This window comes from Labrus bergylta, chromosome 13 (assembly GCF_963930695.1).
Source record: "Labrus bergylta chromosome 13, fLabBer1.1, whole genome shotgun sequence".
In the NCBI taxonomy this organism is placed as follows: Eukaryota; Metazoa; Chordata; class Actinopteri; order Labriformes; family Labridae; genus Labrus; species Labrus bergylta.
The window spans coordinates 7,817,553-7,842,552 of NC_089207.1; the positions used below are offsets into that span (position 1 = coordinate 7,817,553).

At 36.8% G+C, this 25,000-nt stretch overlaps 16 non-coding genes across 16 annotated transcripts; all 16 read right to left on the minus strand.

Annotated features, from left to right (window-relative positions):
* Positions 1 to 1,052: 1,052 nt before the first annotated feature.
* LOC136182107 (5S ribosomal RNA) lies at positions 1,053 to 1,171 on the minus strand. The gene has a single exon (XR_010668425.1). It is a non-coding gene; the product is annotated as a 5S ribosomal RNA (ribosomal RNA).
* A 1,417-nt stretch (positions 1,172 to 2,588) lies between these two features.
* Positions 2,589 to 2,707, minus strand: LOC136182108 (5S ribosomal RNA). Its single transcript, XR_010668426.1, has one exon. It is a non-coding gene; the product is annotated as a 5S ribosomal RNA (ribosomal RNA).
* Positions 2,708 to 4,106: 1,399 nt separating this feature from the next.
* Positions 4,107 to 4,225, minus strand: LOC136182109 (5S ribosomal RNA). The gene has a single exon (XR_010668427.1). It is a non-coding gene; the product is annotated as a 5S ribosomal RNA (ribosomal RNA).
* Positions 4,226 to 5,624: 1,399 nt separating this feature from the next.
* On the minus strand, positions 5,625 to 5,743 carry LOC136181391 (5S ribosomal RNA). Its single transcript, XR_010667739.1, has one exon. It is a non-coding gene; the product is annotated as a 5S ribosomal RNA (ribosomal RNA).
* A 1,400-nt stretch (positions 5,744 to 7,143) lies between these two features.
* On the minus strand, positions 7,144 to 7,262 carry LOC136181425 (5S ribosomal RNA). The gene has a single exon (XR_010667773.1). It is a non-coding gene; the product is annotated as a 5S ribosomal RNA (ribosomal RNA).
* Positions 7,263 to 8,667: 1,405 nt separating this feature from the next.
* On the minus strand, positions 8,668 to 8,786 carry LOC136181385 (5S ribosomal RNA). Its single transcript, XR_010667734.1, has one exon. It is a non-coding gene; the product is annotated as a 5S ribosomal RNA (ribosomal RNA).
* A 1,417-nt stretch (positions 8,787 to 10,203) lies between these two features.
* On the minus strand, positions 10,204 to 10,322 carry LOC136181426 (5S ribosomal RNA). The gene has a single exon (XR_010667774.1). It is a non-coding gene; the product is annotated as a 5S ribosomal RNA (ribosomal RNA).
* Positions 10,323 to 11,728: 1,406 nt separating this feature from the next.
* LOC136181487 (5S ribosomal RNA) lies at positions 11,729 to 11,847 on the minus strand. The gene has a single exon (XR_010667834.1). It is a non-coding gene; the product is annotated as a 5S ribosomal RNA (ribosomal RNA).
* Positions 11,848 to 13,264: 1,417 nt separating this feature from the next.
* On the minus strand, positions 13,265 to 13,383 carry LOC136182110 (5S ribosomal RNA). Its single transcript, XR_010668428.1, has one exon. It is a non-coding gene; the product is annotated as a 5S ribosomal RNA (ribosomal RNA).
* Positions 13,384 to 14,782: 1,399 nt separating this feature from the next.
* LOC136181392 (5S ribosomal RNA) lies at positions 14,783 to 14,901 on the minus strand. The gene has a single exon (XR_010667740.1). It is a non-coding gene; the product is annotated as a 5S ribosomal RNA (ribosomal RNA).
* A 1,400-nt stretch (positions 14,902 to 16,301) lies between these two features.
* On the minus strand, positions 16,302 to 16,420 carry LOC136181428 (5S ribosomal RNA). The gene has a single exon (XR_010667776.1). It is a non-coding gene; the product is annotated as a 5S ribosomal RNA (ribosomal RNA).
* A 1,405-nt stretch (positions 16,421 to 17,825) lies between these two features.
* On the minus strand, positions 17,826 to 17,944 carry LOC136181386 (5S ribosomal RNA). The gene has a single exon (XR_010667735.1). It is a non-coding gene; the product is annotated as a 5S ribosomal RNA (ribosomal RNA).
* Positions 17,945 to 19,361: 1,417 nt separating this feature from the next.
* Positions 19,362 to 19,480, minus strand: LOC136181429 (5S ribosomal RNA). Its single transcript, XR_010667777.1, has one exon. It is a non-coding gene; the product is annotated as a 5S ribosomal RNA (ribosomal RNA).
* Positions 19,481 to 20,903: 1,423 nt separating this feature from the next.
* LOC136181488 (5S ribosomal RNA) lies at positions 20,904 to 21,022 on the minus strand. The gene has a single exon (XR_010667835.1). It is a non-coding gene; the product is annotated as a 5S ribosomal RNA (ribosomal RNA).
* Positions 21,023 to 22,439: 1,417 nt separating this feature from the next.
* Positions 22,440 to 22,558, minus strand: LOC136181620 (5S ribosomal RNA). The gene has a single exon (XR_010667967.1). It is a non-coding gene; the product is annotated as a 5S ribosomal RNA (ribosomal RNA).
* Positions 22,559 to 23,963: 1,405 nt separating this feature from the next.
* On the minus strand, positions 23,964 to 24,082 carry LOC136181720 (5S ribosomal RNA). The gene has a single exon (XR_010668067.1). It is a non-coding gene; the product is annotated as a 5S ribosomal RNA (ribosomal RNA).
* Positions 24,083 to 25,000: the final 918 nt, after the last annotated feature.

Here is a 25,000-nt window from a genome sequence, read left to right on the forward strand (position 1 = left end):
TTAATACCTGCTTCAGCCAGCAGGGGGCGCTGTAACCTCCTGCTATGCACTGCAGTTCTTTTTTTATTTGTCTATCATTGCTTCTACTTTCCTACAAAGTAGCTTACACTGAATTTTGATTGGGGATCATCTATAGCATATATAGGGACTGATTGTAATAATTATGAATTTTCATATAATTAGTAAGTGTTCCTTTGTGATTCCTAATGGAGGATTGTTTTTTTTAATGATTAGTTACAATGGAGAATGTGAGGGGATCAAATATGTATGCCCCACAGGGTTATGATTTCTACATGAAACAATGCAATGGCTGATTTATTCATTTGTCATTCAAGATTACCTCAAAACAAGTAAGTGGTGATAAAAACATAATTTCGAGTTGTCCCTTATATCTTAATCAATCACTGCTTAGGCTACTATAATAATCCTAAATCTTGTGTGCCTTAATGCAACATTTAAACTTATTTCTGCTGTTCACTGTTCACAAGTTTGCAGGATTGAAAACCTTAATAAATCCACAGTAAAAGTGACGATGCAAAATGGTCAACTTCTGAAAAATCGTCAATTGATTCTGAAAAAATATTGATTGATAAGTAAGCATCACTTGTTTGCAGGTTTTTTTTAAATTCAATCTTAATAGTAATCATTTATAATAATTCCTGATTTGGTGTAAATGTTTATTATTGATGTGAAAACATTTATAATGATGGTGAATATTTCCAGTTGAATCAAATGTATAATATGGCTACCAGAGTGTTGTGGGGAAGTAAAGAGTAACCTAAGTACAAGTAATTAAAATATGTTAATGCAGTAGTCCTTACGTAAGTAGGCTACATGTACTTTTTGAATGTAAAACTGAACTTTGAAAACAGCCTCCAGAGAGCGTAATATGTATTAATACTCACTGAAAACATTGATGAAAATTGCAACAAAAAAAAAGAGGACAGACTGCCAAATAAAATCATGTTTCATTTTCCACTGGCCTGTTTCTCTCAGTCCTTTCTCCACTAGTGAGGCAACAGCGCCCTCTTCTGGCTAAAGGAGGTATTAAAAGCTTACAGCACCTGGTATTCCCAGGCGGTCTCCCATCCAAGTACTAACCAGGCCCGACCCTGCTTAGCTTCCGAGATCGGACGAGATCGGGCGTGTTCAGGGTGGTATGGCCGTAAGCGAATGAACAGGTTGTTAAAGGGTTATTTATACATACTTAGGTTTAAAGTAACACCTCGCCAAAATTAGAGCAAGTGACTATGACCTAGTTGATTTTATTACTTTTCTACTCAAACGTGTGGGCCTATGGATAGACTTACACTTAATCTTACTAGATTCAGCAATACTTTGACGCTGGGAGTTAACTAAAGACTTGCAGCTTGTTTTTAAGACTTGTTTCACGACTTGCGGGCAAACTGAACGTTCAAACGTCTGATAAACACATTGAACAAACCGATTCCGTGAAGATTAACTTCCCTCTTTCAAAACTGGCCTGGTTAGTACTTGGATGGGAGACCGCCTGGGAATCCCAGGTGCTGTAAGCTTTTAATACCTGCTTCAGCCAGCAGGGGGCGCTGTAACCTCCTGCTATGCACTGCAGTTCTTTTTTTATTTGTCTATCATTGCTTCTACTTTCCTACAAAGTAGCTTACACTGAATTTTGATTGGGGATCATCTATAGCATATATAGGGACTGATTGTAATAATTATGAATTTTCATATAATTAGTAAGTGTTCCTTTGTGATTCCTAATGGAGGATTGTTTTTTTTAATGATTAGTTACAATGGAGAATGTGAGGGGATCAAATATGTATGCCCCACAGGGTTATGATTTCTACATGAAACATTGCAATGGCTGATTTATTCATTTGTCATTCAAGATTACCTCAAAACAAGTAAGTGGTGATAAAAACATAATTTCGAGTTGTCCCTTATATCTTAATCAATCACTGCTTAGGCTACTATAATAATCCTAAATCTTGTGTGCCTTAATGCAACATTTAAACTTATTTCTGCTGTTCACTGTTCACAAGTTTGCAGTATTGAAAACCTTAATAAATCCACAGTAAAAGTGACGATGCAAAATGGTCAACTTCTGAAAAATCGTCAATTGATTCTGAAAAAATATTGATTGATAAGTAATCATCACTTGTTTGCAGGTTTTTTTTAAATTCAATCTTAATAGTAATCATTTATAATAATTCCTGATTTGGTGTAAATGTTTATTATTGATGTGAAAACATTTATAATGATGGTGAATATTTCCAGTTGAATCAAATGTATAATATGGCTACCAGAGTGTTGTGGGGAAGTAAAGAGTAACCTAAGTACAAGTAATTAAAATATGTTAATGCAGTAGTCCTTACGTAAGTAGGCTACATGTACTTTTTGAATGTAAAACTGAACTTTGAAAACAGCCTCCAGAGAGCGTAATATGTATTAATACTCACTGAAAACATTGATGAAAATTGCAACAAAAAAAAAGAGGACAGACTGCCAAATAAAATCATGTTTCATTTTCCACTGGCCTGTTTCTCTCAGTCCTTTCTCCACTAGTGAGGCAACAGCGCCCTCTTCTGGCTAAAGGAGGTATTAAAAGCTTACAGCACCTGGTATTCCCAGGCGGTCTCCCATCCAAGTACTAACCAGGCCCGACCCTGCTTAGCTTCCGAGATCGGACGAGATCGGGCGTGTTCAGGGTGGTATGGCCGTAAGCCAATGAACAGGTTGTTAAAGGGTTATTTATACATACTTAGGTTTAAAGTAACACCTCGCCAAAATTAGAGCAAGTGACTATGACCTAGTTGATTTTATTACTTTTCTACTCAAACGTGTGGGCCTATGGATAGACTTACACTTAATCTTACTAGATTCAGCAATACTTTGACGCTGGGAGTTAACTAAAGACTTGCAGCTTGTTTTTAAGACTTGTTTCACGACTTGCGGGCAAACTGAACGTTCAAACGTCTGATAAACACATTGAACAAACCGATTCCGTGAAGATTAACTTCCCTCTTTCAAAACTGGCCTGGTTAGTACTTGGATGGGAGACCGCCTGGGAATCCCAGGTGCTGTAAGCTTTTAATACCTGCTTCAGCCAGCAGGGGACGCTGTAACCTCCTGCTATGCACTGCAGTTCTTCTTTTATTTGTCTATCATTGCTTCTACTTTCCTACAAAGTAGCTTACACTGAATTTTGATTGGGGATCATCTATAGCATATATAGGGACTGATTGTAATAATTATGAATTTTCATATAATTAGTAAGTGTTCCTTTGTGATTCCTAATGGAGGATTGTTTTTTTAATGATTAGTTACAATGGAGAATGTGAGGGGATCAAATATGTATGCCCCACAGGGTTATGATTTCTACATGAAACATTGCAATGGCTGATTTATTCATTTGTCATTCAAGATTACCTCAAAACAAGTAAGTGGTGATAAAAACATAATTTCGAGTTGTCCCTTGTATCTTAATCAATCACTGCTTAGGCTACTATAATAATCCTAAATCTTGTGTGCCTTAATGCAACATTTAAACTTATTTCTGCTGTTCACTGTTCACAAGTTTGCAGGATTGAAAACCTTAATAAATCCACAGTAAAAGTGACGATGCGAAATGGTCAACTTCTGAAAAATCGTCAATTGATTGATAAGTAAGCATCACTTGTTTGCAGGTTTTTTTTAAATTCAATCTTAATAGTAATCATTTATAATAATTCCTGATTTGGTGTAAATGTTTATTATTGATGTGAAAACATTTATAATGATGGTGAATATTTCCAGTTGAATCAAATGTATAATATGGCTACCAGAGTGTTGTGGGGAAGTAAAGAGTAACCTAAGTACAAGTAATTAAAATATGTTAATGCAGTAGTCCTTACGTAAGTAGGCTACATGTACTTTTTGAATGTAAAACTGAACTTTGAAAACAGCCTCCAGAGAGCGTAATATGTATTAATACTCACTGAAAACATTGATGAAAATTGCAACAAAAAAAAAGAGGACAGACTGCCAAATAAAATCATGTTTCATTTTCCACTGGCCTGTTTCTCTCAGTCCTTTCTCCACTAGTGAGGCAACAGCGCCCTCTTCTGGCTAAAGGAGGTATTAAAAGCTTACAGCACCTGGTATTCCCAGGCGGTCTCCCATCCAAGTACTAACCAGGCCCGACCCTGCTTAGCTTCCGAGATCGGACGAGATCGGGCGTGTTCAGGGTGGTATGGCCGTAAGCGAATGAACAGGTTGTTAAAGGGTTATTTATACATACTTAGGTTTAAAGTAACACCTCGCCAAAATTAGAGCAAGTGACTATGACCTAGTTGATTTTATTACTTTTCTACTCAAACGTGTGGGCCTATGGATAGACTTACACTTAATCTTACTAGATTCAGCAATACTTTGACGCTGGGAGTTAACTAAAGACTTGCAGCTTGTTTTTAAGACTTGTTTCACGACTTGCGGGCAAACTGAACGTTCAAACGTCTGATAAACACATTGAACAAACCGATTCCGTGAAGATTAACTTCCCTCTTTCAAAACTGGCCTGGTTAGTACTTGGATGGGAGACCGCCTGGGAATCCCAGGTGCTGTAAGCTTTTAATACCTGCTTCAGCCAGCAGGGGACGCTGTAACCTCCTGCTATGCACTGCAGTTCTTTTTTTATTTGTCTATCATTGCTTCTACTTTCCTACAAAGTAGCTTACACTGAATTTTGATTGGGGATCATCTATAGCATATATAGGGACTGATTGTAATAATTATGAATTTTCATATAATTAGTAAGTGTTCCTTTGTGATTCCTAATGGAGGATTGTTTTTTTAATGATTAGTTACAATGGAGAATGTGAGGGGATCAAATATGTATGCCCCACAGGGTTATGATTTCTACATGAAACATTGCAATGGCTGATTTATTCATTTGTCATTCAAGATTACCTCAAAACAAGTAAGTGGTGATAAAAACATAATTTCGAGTTGTCCCTTGTATCTTAATCAATCACTGCTTAGGCTACTATAATAATCCTAAATCTTGTGTGCCTTAATGCAACATTTAAACTTATTTCTGCTGTTCACTGTTCACAAGTTTGCAGGATTGAAAACCTTAATAAATCCACAGTAAAAGTGACGATGCGAAATGGTCAACTTCTGAAAAATCGTCAATTGATTGATAAGTAAGCATCACTTGTTTGCAGGTTTTTTTTAAATTCAATCTTAATAGTAATCATTTATAATAATTCCTGATTTGGTGTAAATGTTTATTATTGATGTGAAAACATTTATAATGATGGTGAATATTTCCAGTTGAATCAAATGTATAATATGGCTACCAGAGTGTTGTGGGGAAGTAAAGAGTAACCTAAGTACAAGTAATTAAAATATGTTAATGCAGTAGTCCTTACGTAAGTAGGCTACATGTACTTTTTGAATGTAAAACTGAACTTTGAAAACAGCCTCCAGAGAGCGTAATATGTATTAATACTCACTGAAAACATTGATGAAAATTGCAACAAAAAAAAAGAGGACAGACTGCCAAATAAAATCATGTTTCATTTTCCACTGGCCTGTTTCTCTCAGTCCTTTCTCCACTAGTGAGGCAACAGCGCCCTCTTCTGGCTAAAGGAGGTATTAAAAGCTTACAGCACCTGGTATTCCCAGGCGGTCTCCCATCCAAGTACTAACCAGGCCCGACCCTGCTTAGCTTCCGAGATCGGACGAGATCGGGCGTGTTCAGGGTGGTATGGCCGCAAGCGAATGAACAGGTTGTTAAAGGGTTATTTATACATACTTAGGTTTAAAGTAACACCTCGCCAAAATTAGAGCAAGTGACTATGACCTAGTTGATTTTATTACTTTTCTACTCAAACGTGTGGGCCTATGGATAGACTTACACTTAATCTTACTAGATTCAGCAATACTTTGACGCTGGGAGTTAACTAAAGACTTGCAGCTTGTTTTTAAGACTTGTTTCACGACTTGCGGGCAAACTGAACGTTCAAACGTCTGATAAACACATTGAACAAACCGATTCCGTGAAGATTAACTTCCCTCTTTCAAAACTGGCCTGGTTAGTACTTGGATGGGAGACCGCCTGGGAATCCCAGGTGCTGTAAGCTTTTAATACCTGCTTCAGCCAGCAGGGGGCGCTGTAACCTCCTGCTATGCACTGCAGTTCTTTTTTTATTTGTCTATCATTGCTTCTACTTTCCTACAAAGTAGCTTACACTGAATTTTGATTGGGGATCATCTATAGCATATATAGGGACTGATTGTAATAATTATGAATTTTCATATTATTAGTAAGTGTTCCTTTGTGATTCCTAATGGAGGATTGTTTTTTTTAATGATTAGTTACAATGGAGAATGTGAGGGGATCAAATATGTATGCCCCACAGGGTTATGATTTCTACATGAAACATTGCAATGGCTGATTTATTCATTTGTCATTCAAGATTACCTCAAAACAAGTAAGTGGTGATAAAAACATAATTTCGAGTTGTCCCTTGTATCTTAATCAATCACTGCTTAGGCTACTATAATAATCCTAAATCTTGTGTGCCTTAATGCAACATTTAAACTTATTTCTGCTGTTCACTGTTCACAAGTTTGCAGGATTGAAAACCTTAATAAATCCACAGTAAAAGTGACGATGCGAAATGGTCAACTTCTGAAAAATCGTCAATTGATTGATAAGTAAGCATCACTTGTTTGCAGGTTTTTTTTAAATTCAATCTTAATAGTAATCATTTATAATAATTCCTGATTTGGTGTAAATGTTTATTATTGATGTGAAAACATTTATAATGATGGTGAATATTTCCAGTTGAATCAAATGTATAATATGGCTACCAGAGTGTTGTGGGGAAGTAAAGAGTAACCTAAGTACAAGTAATTAAAATATGTTAATGCAGTAGTCCTTACGTAAGTAGGCTACATGTACTTTTTGAATGTAAAACTGAACTTTGAAAACAGCCTCCAGAGAGCGTAATATGTATTAATACTCACTGAAAACATTGATGAAAATTGCAACAAAAAAAAAGAGGACAGACTGCCAAATAAAATCATGTTTCATTTTCCACTGGCCTGTTTCTCTCAGTCCTTTCTCCACTAGTGAGGCAACAGCGCCCTCTTCTGGCTAAAGGAGGTATTAAAAGCTTACAGCACCTGGTATTCCCAGGCGGTCTCCCATCCAAGTACTAACCAGGCCCGACCCTGCTTAGCTTCCGAGATCGGACGAGATCAGGCGTGTTCAGGGTGGTATGGCCGTAAGCGAATGAACAGGTTGTTAAAGGGTTATTTATACATACTTAGGTTTAAAGTAACACCTCGCCAAAATTAGAGCAAGTGACTATGACCTAGTTGATTTTATTACTTTTCTACTCAAACGTGTGGGCCTATGGATAGACTTACACTTAATCTTACTAGATTCAGCAATACTTTGACGCTGGGAGTTAACTAAAGACTTGCAGCTTGTTTTTAAGACTTGTTTCACGACTTGCGGGCAAACTGAACGTTCAAACGTCTGATAAACACATTGAACAAACCGATTCCGTGAAGATTAACTTCCCTCTTTCAAAACTGGCCTGGTTAGTACTTGGATGGGAGACCGCCTGGGAATCCCAGGTGCTGTAAGCTTTTAATACCTGCTTCAGCCAGCAGGGGACGCTGTAACCTCCTGCTATGCACTGCAGTTCTTTTTTTATTTGTCTATCATTGCTTCTACTTTCCTACAAAGTAGCTTACACTGAATTTTGATTGGGGATCATCTATAGCATATATAGGGACTGATTGTAATAATTATGAATTTTCATATAATTAGTAAGTGTTCCTTTGTGATTCCTAATGGAGGATTGTTTTTTTAATGATTGGTTACAATGGAGAATGTGAGGGGATCAAATATGTATGCCCCACAGGGTTATGATTTCTACATGAAACATTGCAATGGCTGATTTATTCATTTGTCATTCAAGATTACCTCAAAACAAGTAAGTGGTGATAAAAACATAATTTCGAGTTGTCCCTTGTATCTTAATCAATCACTGCTTAGGCTACTATAATAATCCTAAATCTTGTGTGCCTTAATGCAACATTTAAACTTATTTCTGCTGTTCACTGTTCACAAGTTTGCAGGATTGAAAACCTTAATAAATCCACAGTAAAAGTGACGATGCGAAATGGTCAACTTCTGAAAAATCGTCAATTGATTGATAAGTAAGCATCACTTGTTTGCAGGTTTTTTTTAAATTCAATCTTAATAGTAATCATTTATAATAATTCCTGATTTGGTGTAAATGTTTATTATTGATGTGAAAACATTTATAATGATGGTGAATATTTCCAGTTGAATCAAATGTATAATATGGCTACCAGAGTGTTGTGGGGAAGTAAAGAGTAACCTAAGTACAAGTAATTAAAATATGTTAATGCAGTAGTCCTTACGTAAGTAGGCTACATGTACTTTTTGAATGTAAAACTGAACTTTGAAAACAGCCTCCAGAGAGCGTAATATGTATTAATACTCACTGAAAACATTGATGAAAATTGCAACAACAAAAAAAAAAGAGAGGACAGACTGCCAAATAAAATCATGTTTCATTTTCCACTGGCCTGTTTCTCTCAGTCCTTTCTCCACTAGTGAGGCAACAGCGCCCTCTTCTGGCTAAAGGAGGTATTAAAAGCTTACAGCACCTGGTATTCCCAGGCGGTCTCCCATCCAAGTACTAACCAGGCCCGTCCCTGCTTAGCTTCCGAGATCGGACGAGATCGGGCGTGTTCAGGGTGGTATGGCCGTAAGCGAATGAACAGGTTGTTAAAGGGTTATTTATACATACTTAGGTTTAAAGTAACACCTCGCCAAAATTAGAGCAAGTGACTATGACCTAGTTGATTTTATTACTTTTCTACTCAAACGTGTGGGCCTATGGATAGACTTACACTTAATCTTACTAGATTCAGCAATACTTTGACGCTGGGAGTTAACTAAAGACTTGCAGCTTGTTTTTAAGACTTGTTTCACGACTTGCGGGCAAACTGAACGTTCAAACGTCTGATAAACACATTGAACAAACCGATTCCGTGAAGATTAACTTCCCTCTTTCAAAACTGGCCTGGTTAGTACTTGGATGGGAGACCGCCTGGGAATCCCAGGTGCTGTAAGCTTTTAATACCTGCTTCAGCCAGCAGGGGGCGCTGTAACCTCCTGCTATGCACTGCAGTTCTTTTTTTATTTGTCTATCATTGCTTCTACTTTCCTACAAAGTAGCTTACACTGAATTTTGATTGGGGATCATCTATAGCATATATAGGGACTGATTGTAATAATTATGAATTTTCATATAATTAGTAAGTGTTCCTTTGTGATTCCTAATGGAGGATTGTTTTTTTTAATGATTAGTTACAATGGAGAATGTGAGGGGATCAAATATGTATGCCCCACAGGGTTATGATTTCTACATGAAACATTGCAATGGCTGATTTATTCATTTGTCATTCAAGATTACCTCAAAACAAGTAAGTGGTGATAAAAACATAATTTCGAGTTGTCCCTTATATCTTAATCAATCACTGCTTAGGCTACTATAATAATCCTAAATCTTGTGTGCCTTAATGCAACATTTAAACTTATTTCTGCTGTTCACTGTTCACAAGTTTGCAGTATTGAAAACCTTAATAAATCCACAGTAAAAGTGACGATGCAAAATGGTCAACTTCTGAAAAATCGTCAATTGATTCTGAAAAAATATTGATTGATAAGTAAGCATCACTTGTTTGCAGGTTTTTTTTAAATTCAATCTTAATAGTAATCATTTATAATAATTCCTGATTTGGTGTAAATGTTTATTATTGATGTGAAAACATTTATAATGATGGTGAATATTTCCAGTTGAATCAAATGTATAATATGGCTACCAGAGTGTTGTGGGGAAGTAAAGAGTAACCTAAGTACAAGTAATTAAAATATGTTAATGCAGTAGTCCTTACGTAAGTAGGCTACATGTACTTTTTGAATGTAAAACTGAACTTTGAAAACAGCCTCCAGAGAGCGTAATATGTATTAATACTCACTGAAAACATTGATGAAAATTGCAACAAAAAAAAAGAGGACAGACTGCCAAATAAAATCATGTTTCATTTTCCACTGGCCTGTTTCTCTCAGTCCTTTCTCCACTAGTGAGGCAACAGCGCCCTCTTCTGGCTAAAGGAGGTATTAAAAGCTTACAGCACCTGGTATTCCCAGGCGGTCTCCCATCCAAGTACTAACCAGGCCCGACCCTGCTTAGCTTCCGAGATCGGACGAGATCAGGCGTGTTCAGGGTGGTATGGCCGTAAGCGAATGAACAGGTTGTTAAAGGGTTATTTATACATACTTAGGTTTAAAGTAACACCTCGCCAAAATTAGAGCAAGTGACTATGACCTAGTTGATTTTATTACTTTTCTACTCAAACGTGTGGGCCTATGGATAGACTTACACTTAATCTTACTAGATTCAGCAATACTTTGACGCTGGGAGTTAACTAAAGACTTGCAGCTTGTTTTTAAGACTTGTTTCACGACTTGCGGGCAAACTGAACGTTCAAACGTCTGATAAACACATTGAACAAACCGATTCCGTGAAGATTAACTTCCCTCTTTCAAAACTGGCCTGGTTAGTACTTGGATGGGAGACCGCCTGGGAATCCCAGGTGCTGTAAGCTTTTAATACCTGCTTCAGCCAGCAGGGGGCGCTGTAACCTCCTGCTATGCACTGCAGTTCTTTTTTTATTTGTCTATCATTGCTTCTACTTTCCTACAAAGTAGCTTACACTGAATTTTGATTGGGGATCATCTATAGCATATATAGGGACTGATTGTAATAATTATGAATTTTCATATAATTAGTAAGTGTTCCTTTGTGATTCCTAATGGAGGATTGTTTTTTTTAATGATTAGTTACAATGGAGAATGTGAGGGGATCAAATATGTATGCCCCACAGGGTTATGATTTCTACATGAAACATTGCAATGGCTGATTTATTCATTTGTCATTCAAGATTACCTCAAAACAAGTAAGTGGTGATAAAAACATAATTTCGAGTTGTCCCTTATATCTTAATCAATCACTGCTTAGGCTACTATAATAATCCTAAATCTTGTGTGCCTTAATGCAACATTTAAACTTATTTCTGCTGTTCACTGTTCACAAGTTTGCAGTATTGAAAACCTTAATAAATCCACAGTAAAAGTGACGATGCAAAATGGTCAACTTCTGAAAAATCGTCAATTGATTGATAAGTAAGCATCACTTGTTTGCAGGTTTTTTTTAAATTCAATCTTAATAGTAATCATTTATAATAATTCCTGATTTGGTGTAAATGTTTATTATTGATGTGAAAACATTTATAATGATGGTGAATATTTCCAGTTGAATCAAATGTATAATATGGCTACCAGAGTGTTGTGGGGAAGTAAAGAGTAACCTAAGTACAAGTAATTAAAATATGTTAATGCAGTAGTCCTTACTTAAGTAGGCTACATGTACTTTTTGAATGTAAAACTGAACTTTGAAAACAGCCTCCAGAGAGCGTAATATGTATTAATACTCACTGAAAACATTGATGAAAATTGCAACAACAAAAAAAAAAGAGAGGACAGACTGCCAAATAAAATCATGTTTCATTTTCCACTGGCCTGTTTCTCTCAGTCCTTTCTCCACTAGTGAGGCAACAGCGCCCTCTTCTGGCTAAAGGAGGTATTAAAAGCTTACAGCACCTGGTATTCCCAGGCGGTCTCCCATCCAAGTACTAACCAGGCCCGACCCTGCTTAGCTTCCGAGATCGGACGAGATCGGGCGTGTTCAGGGTGGTATGGCCGTAAGTGAATGAACAGGTTGTTAAAGGGTTATTTATACATAGTTAGGTTTAAAGTAACACCTCGCCAAAATTAGAGCAAGTGACTATGACCTAGTTGATTTTATTACTTTTCTACTCAAACGTGTGGGCCTATGGATAGACTTACACTTAATCTTACTAGATTCAGCAATACTTTGACGCTGGGAGTTAACTAAAGACTTGCAGCTTGTTTTTAAGACTTGTTTCACGACTTGCGGGCAAACTGAACGTTCAAACGTCTGATAAACACATTGAACAAACCGATTCCGTGAAGATTAACTTCCCTCTTTCAAAACTGGCCTGGTTAGTACTTGGATGGGAGACCGCCTGGGAATCCCAGGTGCTGTAAGCTTTTAATACCTGCTTCAGCCAGCAGGGGGCGCTGTAACCTCCTGCTATGCACTGCAGTTCTTTTTTTATTTGTCTATCATTGCTTCTACTTTCCTACAAAGTAGCTTACACTGAATTTTGATTGGGGATCATCTATAGCATATATAGGGACTGATTGTAATAATTATGAATTTTCATATAATTAGTAAGTGTTCCTTTGTGATTCCTAATGGAGGATTGTTTTTTTTAATGATTAGTTACAATGGAGAATGTGAGGGGATCAAATATGTATGCCCCACAGGGTTATGATTTCTACATGAAACATTGCAATGGCTGATTTATTCATTTGTCATTCAAGATTACCTCAAAACAAGTAAGTGGTGATAAAAACATAATTTCGAGTTGTCCCTTATATCTTAATCAATCACTGCTTAGGCTACTATAATAATCCTAAATCTTGTGTGCCTTAATGCAACATTTAAACTTATTTCTGCTGTTCACTGTTCACAAGTTTGCAGTATTGAAAACCTTAATAAATCCACAGTAAAAGTGACGATGCAAAATGGTCAACTTCTGAAAAATCGTCAATTGATTCTGAAAAAATATTGATTGATAAGTAAGCATCACTTGTTTGCAGGTTTTTTTTAAATTCAATCTTAATAGTAATCATTTATAATAATTCCTGATTTGGTGTAAATGTTTATTATTGATGTGAAAACATTTATAATGATGGTGAATATTTCCAGTTGAATCAAATGTATAATATGGCTACCAGAGTGTTGTGGGGAAGTAAAGAGTAACCTAAGTACAAGTAATTAAAATATGTTAATGCAGTAGTCCTTACGTAAGTAGGCTACATGTACTTTTTGAATGTAAAACTGAACTTTGAAAACAGCCTCCAGAGAGCGTAATATGTATTAATACTCACTGAAAACATTGATGAAAATTGCAACAAAAAAAAAGAGGACAGACTGCCAAATAAAATCATGTTTCATTTTCCACTGGCCTGTTTCTCTCAGTCCTTTCTCCACTAGTGAGGCAACAGCGCCCTCTTCTGGCTAAAGGAGGTATTAAAAGCTTACAGCACCTGGTATTCCCAGGCGGTCTCCCATCCAAGTACTAACCAGGCCCGACCCTGCTTAGCTTCCGAGATCGGACGAGATCGGGCGTGTTCAGGGTGGTATGGCCGTAAGCGAATGAACAGGTTGTTAAAGGGTTATTTATACATACTTAGGTTTAAAGTAACACCTCGCCAAAATTAGAGCAAGTGACTATGACCTAGTTGATTTTATTACTTTTCTACTCAAACGTGTGGGCCTATGGATAGACTTACACTTAATCTTACTAGATTCAGCAATACTTTGACGCTGGGAGTTAACTAAAGACTTGCAGCTTGTTTTTAAGACTTGTTTCACGACTTGCGGGCAAACTGAACGTTCAAACGTCTGATAAACACATTGAACAAACCGATTCCGTGAAGATTAACTTCCCTCTTTCAAAACTGGCCTGGTTAGTACTTGGATGGGAGACCGCCTGGGAATCCCAGGTGCTGTAAGCTTTTAATACCTGCTTCAGCCAGCAGGGGACGCTGTAACCTCCTGCTATGCACTGCAGTTCTTTTTTTATTTGTCTATCATTGCTTCTACTTTCCTACAAAGTAGCTTACACTGAATTTTGATTGGGGATCATCTATAGCATATATAGGGACTGATTGTAATAATTATGAATTTTCATATAATTAGTAAGTGTTCCTTTGTGATTCCTAATGGAGGATTGTTTTTTTAATGATTAGTTACAATGGAGAATGTGAGGGGATCAAATATGTATGCCCCACAGGGTTATGATTTCTACATGAAACATTGCAATGGCTGATTTATTCATTTGTCATTCAAGATTACCTCAAAACAAGTAAGTGGTGATAAAAACATAATTTCGAGTTGTCCCTTGTATCTTAATCAATCACTGCTTAGGCTACTATAATAATCCTAAATCTTGTGTGCCTTAATGCAACATTTAAACTTATTTCTGCTGTTCACTGTTCACAAGTTTGCAGGATTGAAAACCTTAATAAATCCACAGTAAAAGTGACGATGCGAAATGGTCAACTTCTGAAAAATCGTCAATTGATTGATAAGTAAGCATCACTTGTTTGCAGGTTTTTTTTAAATTCAATCTTAATAGTAATCATTTATAATAATTCCTGATTTGGTGTAAATGTTTATTATTGATGTGAAAACATTTATAATGATGGTGAATATTTCCAGTTGAATCAAATGTATAATATGGCTACCAGAGTGTTGTGGGGAAGTAAAGAGTAACCTAAGTACAAGTAATTAAAATATGTTAATGCAGTAGTCCTTACGTAAGTAGGCTACATGTACTTTTTGAATGTAAAACTGAACTTTGAAAACAGCCTCCAGAGAGCGTAATATGTATTAATACTCACTGAAAACATTGATGAAAATTGCAACAAAAAAAAAGAGGACAGACTGCCAAATAAAATCATGTTTCATTTTCCACTGGCCTGTTTCTCTCAGTCCTTTCTCCACTAGTGAGGCAACAGCGCCCTCTTCTGGCTAAAGGAGGTATTAAAAGCTTACAGCACCTGGTATTCCCAGGCGGTCTCCCATCCAAGTACTAACCAGGCCCGACCCTGCTTAGCTTCCGAGATCGGACGAGATCGGGCGTGTTCAGGGTGGTATGGCCGCAAGCGAATGAACAGGTTGTTAAAGGGTTATTTATACATACTTAGGTTTAAAGTAACACCTCGCCAAAATTAGAGCAAGTGACTATGACCTAGTTGATTTTATTACTTTTCTACTCAAACGTGTGGGCCTATGGATAGACTTACACTTAATCTTACTAGATTCAGCAATACTTTGACGCTGGGAGTTAACTAAAGACTTGCAGCTTGTTTTTAAGACTTGTTTCACGACTTGCGGGCAAACTGAACGTTCAAACGTCTGATAAACACATTGAACAAACCGATTCCGTGAAGATTAACTTCCCTCTTTCAAAACTGGCCTGGTTAGTACTTGGATGGGAGACCGCCTGGGAATCCCAGGTGCTGTAAGCTTTTAATACCTGCTTCAGCCAGCAGGGGGCGCTGTAACCTCCTGCTATGCACTGCAGTTCTTTTTTTATTTGTCTATCATTGCTTCTACTTTCCTACAAAGTAGCTTACACTGAATTTTGATTGGGGATCATCTATAGCATATATAGGGACTGATTGTAATAATTATGAATTTTCATATTATTAGTAAGTGTTCCTTTGTGATTCCTAATGGAGGATTGTTTTTTTTAATGATTAGTTACAATGGAGAATGTGAGGGGATCAAATATGTATGCCCCACAGGGTTATGATTTCTACATGAAACATTGCAATGGCTGATTTATTCATTTGTCATTCAAGATTACCTCAAAACAAGTAAGTGGTGATAAAAACATAATTTCGAGTTGTCCCTTGTATCTTAATCAATCACTGCTTAGGCTACTATAATAATCCTAAATCTTGTGTGCCTTAATGCAACATTTAAACTTATTTCTGCTGTTCACTGTTCACAAGTTTGCAGGATTGAAAACCTTAATAAATCCACAGTAAAAGTGACGATGCGAAATGGTCAACTTCTGAAAAATCGTCAATTGATTGATAAGTAAGCATCACTTGTTTGCAGGTTTTTTTTAAATTCAATCTTAATAGTAATCATTTATAATAATTCCTGATTTGGTGTAAATGTTTATTATTGATGTGAAAACATTTATAATGATGGTGAATATTTCCAGTTGAATCAAATGTATAATATGGCTACCAGAGTGTTGTGGGGAAGTAAAGAGTAACCTAAGTACAAGTAATTAAAATATGTTAATGCAGTAGTCCTTACGTAAGTAGGCTACATGTACTTTTTGAATGTAAAACTGAACTTTGAAAACAGCCTCCAGAGAGCGTAATATGTATTAATACTCACTGAAAACATTGATGAAAATTGCAACAAAAAAAAAGAGGACAGACTGCCAAATAAAATCATGTTTCATTTTCCACTGGCCTGTTTCTCTCAGTCCTTTCTCCACTAGTGAGGCAACAGCGCCCTCTTCTGGCTAAAGGAGGTATTAAAAGCTTACAGCACCTGGTATTCCCAGGCGGTCTCCCATCCAAGTACTAACCAGGCCCGACCCTGCTTAGCTTCCGAGATCGGACGAGATCAGGCGTGTTCAGGGTGGTATGGCCGTAAGCGAATGAACAGGTTGTTAAAGGGTTATTTATACATACTTAGGTTTAAAGTAACACCTCGCCAAAATTAGAGCAAGTGACTATGACCTAGTTGATTTTATTACTTTTCTACTCAAACGTGTGGGCCTATGGATAGACTTACACTTAATCTTACTAGATTCAGCAATACTTTGACGCTGGGAGTTAACTAAAGACTTGCAGCTTGTTTTTAAGACTTGTTTCACGACTTGCGGGCAAACTGAACGTTCAAACGTCTGATAAACACATTGAACAAACCGATTCCGTGAAGATTAACTTCCCTCTTTCAAAACTGGCCTGGTTAGTACTTGGATGGGAGACCGCCTGGGAATCCCAGGTGCTGTAAGCTTTTAATACCTGCTTCAGCCAGCAGGGGACGCTGTAACCTCCTGCTATGCACTGCAGTTCTTTTTTTATTTGTCTATCATTGCTTCTACTTTCCTACAAAGTAGCTTACACTGAATTTTGATTGGGGATCATCTATAGCATATATAGGGACTGATTGTAATAATTATGAATTTTCATATAATTAGTAAGTGTTCCTTTGTGATTCCTAATGGAGGATTGTTTTTTTAATGATTGGTTACAATGGAGAATGTGAGGGGATCAAATATGTATGCCCCACAGGGTTATGATTTCTACATGAAACATTGCAATGGCTGATTTATTCATTTGTCATTCAAGATTACCTCAAAACAAGTAAGTGGTGATAAAAACATAATTTCGAGTTGTCCCTTGTATCTTAATCAATCACTGCTTAGGCTACTATAATAATCCTAAATCTTGTGTGCCTTAATGCAACATTTAAACTTATTTCTGCTGTTCACTGTTCACAAGTTTGCAGGATTGAAAACCTTAATAAATCCACAGTAAAAGTGACGATGCGAAATGGTCAACTTCTGAAAAATCGTCAATTGATTGATAAGTAAGCATCACTTGTTTGCAGGTTTTTTTTAAATTCAATCTTAATAGTAATCATTTATAATAATTCCTGATTTGGTGTAAATGTTTATTATTGATGTGAAAACATTTATAATGATGGTGAATATTTCCAGTTGAATCAAATGTATAATATGGCTACCAGAGTGTTGTGGGGAAGTAAAGAGTAACCTAAGTACAAGTAATTAAAATATGTTAATGCAGTAGTCCTTACGTAAGTAGGCTACATGTACTTTTTGAATGTAAAACTGAACTTTGAAAACAGCCTCCAGAGAGCGTAATATGTATTAATACTCACTGAAAACATTGATGAAAATTGCAACAACAAAAAAAAAAGAGAGGACAGACTGCCAAATAAAATCATGTTTCATTTTCCACTGGCCTGTTTCTCTCAGTCCTTTCTCCACTAGTGAGGCAACAGCGCCCTCTTCTGGCTAAAGGAGGTATTAAAAGCTTACAGCACCTGGTATTCCCAGGCGGTCTCCCATCCAAGTACTAACCAGGCCCGTCCCTGCTTAGCTTCCGAGATCGGACGAGATCGGGCGTGTTCAGGGTGGTATGGCCGTAAGCGAATGAACAGGTTGTTAAAGGGTTATTTATACATACTTAGGTTTAAAGTAACACCTCGCCAAAATTAGAGCAAGTGACTATGACCTAGTTGATTTTATTACTTTTCTACTCAAACGTGTGGGCCTATGGATAGACTTACACTTAATCTTACTAGATTCAGCAATACTTTGACGCTGGGAGTTAACTAAAGACTTGCAGCTTGTTTTTAAGACTTGTTTCACGACTTGCGGGCAAACTGAACGTTCAAACGTCTGATAAACACATTGAACAAACCGATTCCGTGAAGATTAACTTCCCTCTTTCAAAACTGGCCTGGTTAGTACTTGGATGGGAGACCGCCTGGGAATCCCAGGTGCTGTAAGCTTTTAATACCTGCTTCAGCCAGCAGGGGGCGCTGTAACCTCCTGCTATGCACTGCAGTTCTTTTTTTATTTGTCTATCATTGCTTCTACTTTCCTACAAAGTAGCTTACACTGAATTTTGATTGGGGATCATCTATAGCATATATAGGGACTGATTGTAATAATTATGAATTTTCATATAATTAGTAAGTGTTCCTTTGTGATTCCTAATGGAGGATTGTTTTTTTTAATGATTAGTTACAATGGAGAATGTGAGGGGATCAAATATGTATGCCCCACAGGGTTATGATTTCTACATGAAACATTGCAATGGCTGATTTATTCATTTGTCATTCAAGATTACCTCAAAACAAGTAAGTGGTGATAAAAACATAATTTCGAGTTGTCCCTTATATCTTAATCAATCACTGCTTAGGCTACTATAATAATCCTAAATCTTGTGTGCCTTAATGCAACATTTAAACTTATTTCTGCTGTTCACTGTTCACAAGTTTGCAGTATTGAAAACCTTAATAAATCCACAGTAAAAGTGACGATGCAAAATGGTCAACTTCTGAAAAATCGTCAATTGATTCTGAAAAAATATTGATTGATAAGTAAGCATCACTTGTTTGCAGGTTTTTTTTAAATTCAATCTTAATAGTAATCATTTATAATAATTCCTGATTTGGTGTAAATGTTTATTATTGATGTGAAAACATTTATAATGATGGTGAATATTTCCAGTTGAATCAAATGTATAATATGGCTACCAGAGTGTTGTGGGGAAGTAAAGAGTAACCTAAGTACAAGTAATTAAAATATGTTAATGCAGTAGTCCTTACGTAAGTAGGCTACATGTACTTTTTGAATGTAAAACTGAACTTTGAAAACAGCCTCCAGAGAGCGTAATATGTATTAATACTCACTGAAAACATTGATGAAAATTGCAACAAAAAAAAAGAGGACAGACTGCCAAATAAAATCATGTTTCATTTTCCACTGGCCTGTTTCTCTCAGTCCTTTCTCCACTAGTGAGGCAACAGCGCCCTCTTCTGGCTAAAGGAGGTATTAAAAGCTTACAGCACCTGGTATTCCCAGGCGGTCTCCCATCCAAGTACTAACCAGGCCCGACCCTGCTTAGCTTCCGAGATCGGACGAGATCAGGCGTGTTCAGGGTGGTATGGCCGTAAGCGAATGAACAGGTTGTTAAAGGGTTATTTATACATACTTAGGTTTAAAGTAACACCTCGCCAAAATTAGAGCAAGTGACTATGACCTAGTTGATTTTATTACTTTTCTACTCAAACGTGTGGGCCTATGGATAGACTTACACTTAATCTTACTAGATTCAGCAATACTTTGACGCTGGGAGTTAACTAAAGACTTGCAGCTTGTTTTTAAGACTTGTTTCACGACTTGCGGGCAAACTGAACGTTCAAACGTCTGATAAACACATTGAACAAACCGATTCCGTGAAGATTAACTTCCCTCTTTCAAAACTGGCCTGGTTAGTACTTGGATGGGAGACCGCCTGGGAATCCCAGGTGCTGTAAGCTTTTAATACCTGCTTCAGCCAGCAGGGGGCGCTGTAACCTCCTGCTATGCACTGCAGTTCTTTTTTTATTTGTCTATCATTGCTTCTACTTTCCTACAAAGTAGCTTACACTGAATTTTGATTGGGGATCATCTATAGCATATATAGGGACTGATTGTAATAATTATGAATTTTCATATAATTAGTAAGTGTTCCTTTGTGATTCCTAATGGAGGATTGTTTTTTTTAATGATTAGTTACAATGGAGAATGTGAGGGGATCAAATATGTATGCCCCACAGGGTTATGATTTCTACATGAAACATTGCAATGGCTGATTTATTCATTTGTCATTCAAGATTACCTCAAAACAAGTAAGTGGTGATAAAAACATAATTTCGAGTTGTCCCTTATATCTTAATCAATCACTGCTTAGGCTACTATAATAATCCTAAATCTTGTGTGCCTTAATGCAACATTTAAACTTATTTCTGCTGTTCACTGTTCACAAGTTTGCAGTATTGAAAACCTTAATAAATCCACAGTAAAAGTGACGATGCAAAATGGTCAACTTCTGAAAAATCGTCAATTGATTCTGAAAAAATATTGATTGATAAGTAAGCATCACTTGTTTGCAGGTTTTTTTTAAATTCAATCTTAATAGTAATCATTTATAATAATTCCTGATTTGGTGTAAATGTTTATTATTGATGTGAAAACATTTATAATGATGGTGAATATTTCCAGTTGAATCAAATGTATAATATGGCTACCAGAGTGTTGTGGGGAAGTAAAGAGTAACCTAAGTACAAGTAATTAAAATATGTTAATGCAGTAGTCCTTACTTAAGTAGGCTACATGTACTTTTTGAATGTAAAACTGAACTTTGAAAACAGCCTCCAGAGAGCGTAATATGTATTAATACTCACTGAAAACATTGATGAAAATTGCAACAACAAAAAAAAAAGAGAGGACAGACTGCCAAATAAAATCATGTTTCATTTTCCACTGGCCTGTTTCTCTCAGTCCTTTCTCCACTAGTGAGGCAACAGCGCCCTCTTCTGGCTAAAGGAGGTATTAAAAGCTTACAGCACCTGGTATTCCCAGGCGGTCTCCCATCCAAGTACTAACCAGGCCCGACCCTGCTTAGCTTCCGAGATCGGACGAGATCGGGCGTGTTCAGGGTGGTATGGCCGTAAGTGAATGAACAGGTTGTTAAAGGGTTATTTATACATAGTTAGGTTTAAAGTAACACCTCGCCAAAATTAGAGCAAGTGACTATGACCTAGTTGATTTTATTACTTTTCTACTCAAACGTGTGGGCCTATGGATAGACTTACACTTAATCTTACTAGATTCAGCAATACTTTGACGCTGGGAGTTAACTAAAGACTTGCAGCTTGTTTTTAAGACTTGTTTCACGACTTGCGGGCAAACTGAACGTTCAAACGTCTGATAAACACATTGAACAAACCGATTCCGTGAAGATTAACTTCCCTCTTTCAAAACTGGCCTGGTTAGTACTTGGATGGGAGACCGCCTGGGAATCCCAGGTGCTGTAAGCTTTTAATACCTGCTTCAGCCAGCAGGGGGCGCTGTAACCTCCTGCTATGCACTGCAGTTCTTTTTTTATTTGTCTATCATTGCTTCTACTTTCCTACAAAGTAGCTTACACTGAATTTTGATTGGGGATCATCTATAGCATATATAGGGACTGATTGTAATAATTATGAATTTTCATATAATTAGTAAGTGTTCCTTTGTGATTCCTAATGGAGGATTGTTTTTTTTAATGATTAGTTACAATGGAGAATGTGAGGGGATCAAATATGTATGCCCCACAGGGTTATGATTTCTACATGAAACATTGCAATGGCTGATTTATTCATTTGTCATTCAAGATTACCTCAAAACAAGTAAGTGGTGATAAAAACATAATTTCGAGTTGTCCCTTATATCTTAATCAATCACTGCTTAGGCTACTATAATAATCCTAAATCTTGTGTGCCTTAATGCAACATTTAAACTTATTTCTGCTGTTCACTGTTCACAAGTTTGCAGTATTGAAAACCTTAATAAATCCACAGTAAAAGTGACGATGCAAAATGGTCAACTTCTGAAAAATCGTCAATTGATTCTGAAAAAATATTGATTGATAAGTAAGCATCACTTGTTTGCAGGTTTTTTTTAAATTCAATCTTAATAGTAATCATTTATAATAATTCCTGATTTGGTGTAAATGTTTATTATTGATGTGAAAACATTTATAATGATGGTGAATATTTCCAGTTGAATCAAATGTATAATATGGCTACCAGAGTGTTGTGGGGAAGTAAAGAGTAACCTAAGTACAAGTAATTAAAATATGTTAATGCAGTAGTCCTTACGTAAGTAGGCTACATGTACTTTTTGAATGTAAAACTGAACTTTGAAAACAGCCTCCAGAGAGCGTAATATGTATTAATACTCACTGAAAACATTGATGAAAATTGCAACAAAAAAAAAGAGGACAGACTGCCAAATAAAATCATGTTTCATTTTCCACTGGCCTGTTTCTCTCAGTCCTTTCTCCACTAGTGAGGCAACAGCGCCCTCTTCTGGCTAAAGGAGGTATTAAAAGCTTACAGCACCTGGTATTCCCAGGCGGTCTCCCATCCAAGTACTAACCAGGCCCGACCCTGCTTAGCTTCCGAGATCGGACAAGATCGGGCGTGTTCAGGGTGGTATGGCCGTAAGCGAATGAACAGGTTGTTAAAGGGTTATTTATACATACTTAGGTTTAAAGTAACACCTCGCCAAAATTAGAGCAAGTGACTATGACCTAGTTGATTTTATTACTTTTCTACTCAAACGTGAAGGCCTATGGATAGACTTACACTTAATCTTACTAGATTCAGCAATACTTTGACGCTGGGAGTTAACTAAAGACTTGCAGCTTGTTTTTAAGACTTGTTTCACGACTTGCGGGCAAACTGAACGTTCAAACGTCTGATAAACACATTGAACAAACCGATTCCGTGAAGATTAACTTCCCTCTTTCAAAACTGGCCTGGTTAGTACTTGGATGGGAGACCGCCTGGGAATCCCAGGTGCTGTAAGCTTTTAATACCTGCTTCAGCCAGCAGGGGGCGCTGTAACCTCCTGCTATGCACTGCAGTTCTTTTTTTATTTGTCTATCATTGCTTCTACTTTCCTACAAAGTAGCTTACACTGAATTTTGATTGGGGATCATCTATAGCATATATAGGGACTGATTGTAATAATTATGAATTTTCATATAATTAGTAAGTGTTCCTTTGTGATTCCTAATGGAGGATTGTTTTTTTAATGATTAGTTACAATGGAGAATGTGAGGGGATCAAATATGTATGCCCCACAGGGTTATGATTTCTACATGAAACATTGCAATGGCTGATTTATTCATTTGTCATTCAAGATTACCTCAAAACAAGTAAGTGGTGATAAAAACATAATTTCGAGTTGTCCCTTGTATCTTAATCAATCACTGCTTAGGCTACTATAATAATCCTAAATCTTGTGTGCCTTAATGCAACATTTAAACTTATTTCTGCTGTTCACTGTTCACAAGTTTGCAGGATTGAAAACCTTAATAAATCCACAGTAAAAGTGACGATGCGAAATGGTCAACTTCAGAAAAATCGTCAATTGATTGATAAGTAAGCATCACTTGTTTGCAGGTTTTTTTTAAATTCAATCTTAATAGTAATCATTTATAATAATTCCTGATTTGGTGTAAATGTTTATTATTGATGTGAAAACATTTATAATGATGGTGAATATTTCCAGTTGAATCAAATGTATAATATGGCTACCAGAGTGTTGTGGGGAAGTAAAGAGTAACCTAAGTACAAGTAATTAAAATATGTTAATGCAGTAGTCCTTACTTAAGTAGGCTACATGTACTTTTTGAATGTAAAACTGAACTTTGAAAACAGCCTCCAGAGAGCGTAATATGTATTAATACTCACTGAAAACATTGATGAAAATTGCAACAACAAAAAAAAAAGAGAGGACAGACTGCCAAATAAAATCATGTTTCATTTTCCACTGGCCTGTTTCTCTCAGTCCTTTCTCCACTAGTGAGGCAACAGCGCCCTCTTCTGGCTAAAGGAGGTATTAAAAGCTTACAGCACCTGGTATTCCCAGGCGGTCTCCCATCCAAGTACTAACCAGGCCCGACCCTGCTTAGCTTCCGAGATCGGACGAGTTCGGGCGTGTTCAGGGTGGTATGGCCGTAAGTGAATGAACAGGTTGTTAAAGGGTTATTTATACATACTTAGGTTTAAAGTAACACCTCGCCAAAATTAGAGCAAGTGACTATGACCTAGTTGATTTTATTACTTTTCTACTCAAACGTGTGGGCCTATGGATAGACTTACACTTAATCTTACTAGATTCAGCAATACTTTGACGCTGGGAGTTAACTAAAGACTTGCAGCTTGTTTTTAAGACTTGTTTCACGACTTGCGGGCAAACTGAACGTTCAAACGTCTGATAAACACATTGAACAAACCGATTCCGTGAAGATTAACTTCCCTCTTTCAAAACTGGCCTGGTTAGTACTTGGATGGGAGACCGCCTGGGAATCCCAGGTGCTGTAAGCTTTTAATACCTGCTTCAGCCAGCAGGGGGCGCTGTAACCTCCTGCTATGCACTGCAGTTCTTTTTTTATTTGTCTATCATTGCTTCTACTTTCCTACAAAGTAGCTTACACTGAATTTTGATTGGGGATCATCTATAGCATATATAGGGACTGATTGTAATAATTATGAATTTTCATATAATTAGTAAGTGTTCCTTTGTGATTCCTAATGGAGGATTGTTTTTTTTAATGATTAGTTACAATGGAGAATGTGAGGGGATCAAATATGTATGCCCCACAGGGTTATGATTTCTACATGAAAGATTGCAATGGCTGATTTATTCATTTGTCATTCAAGATTACCTCAAAACAAGTAAGTGGTGATAAAAACATAATTTCGAGTTGTCCCTTATATCTTAATCAATCACTGCTTAGGCTACTATAATAATCCTAAATCTTGTGTGCCTTAATGCAACATTTAAACTTATTTCTGCTGTTCACTGTTCACAAGTTTGCAGTATTGAAAACCTTAATAAATCCACAGTAAAAGTGACGATGCAAAATGGTCAACTTCTG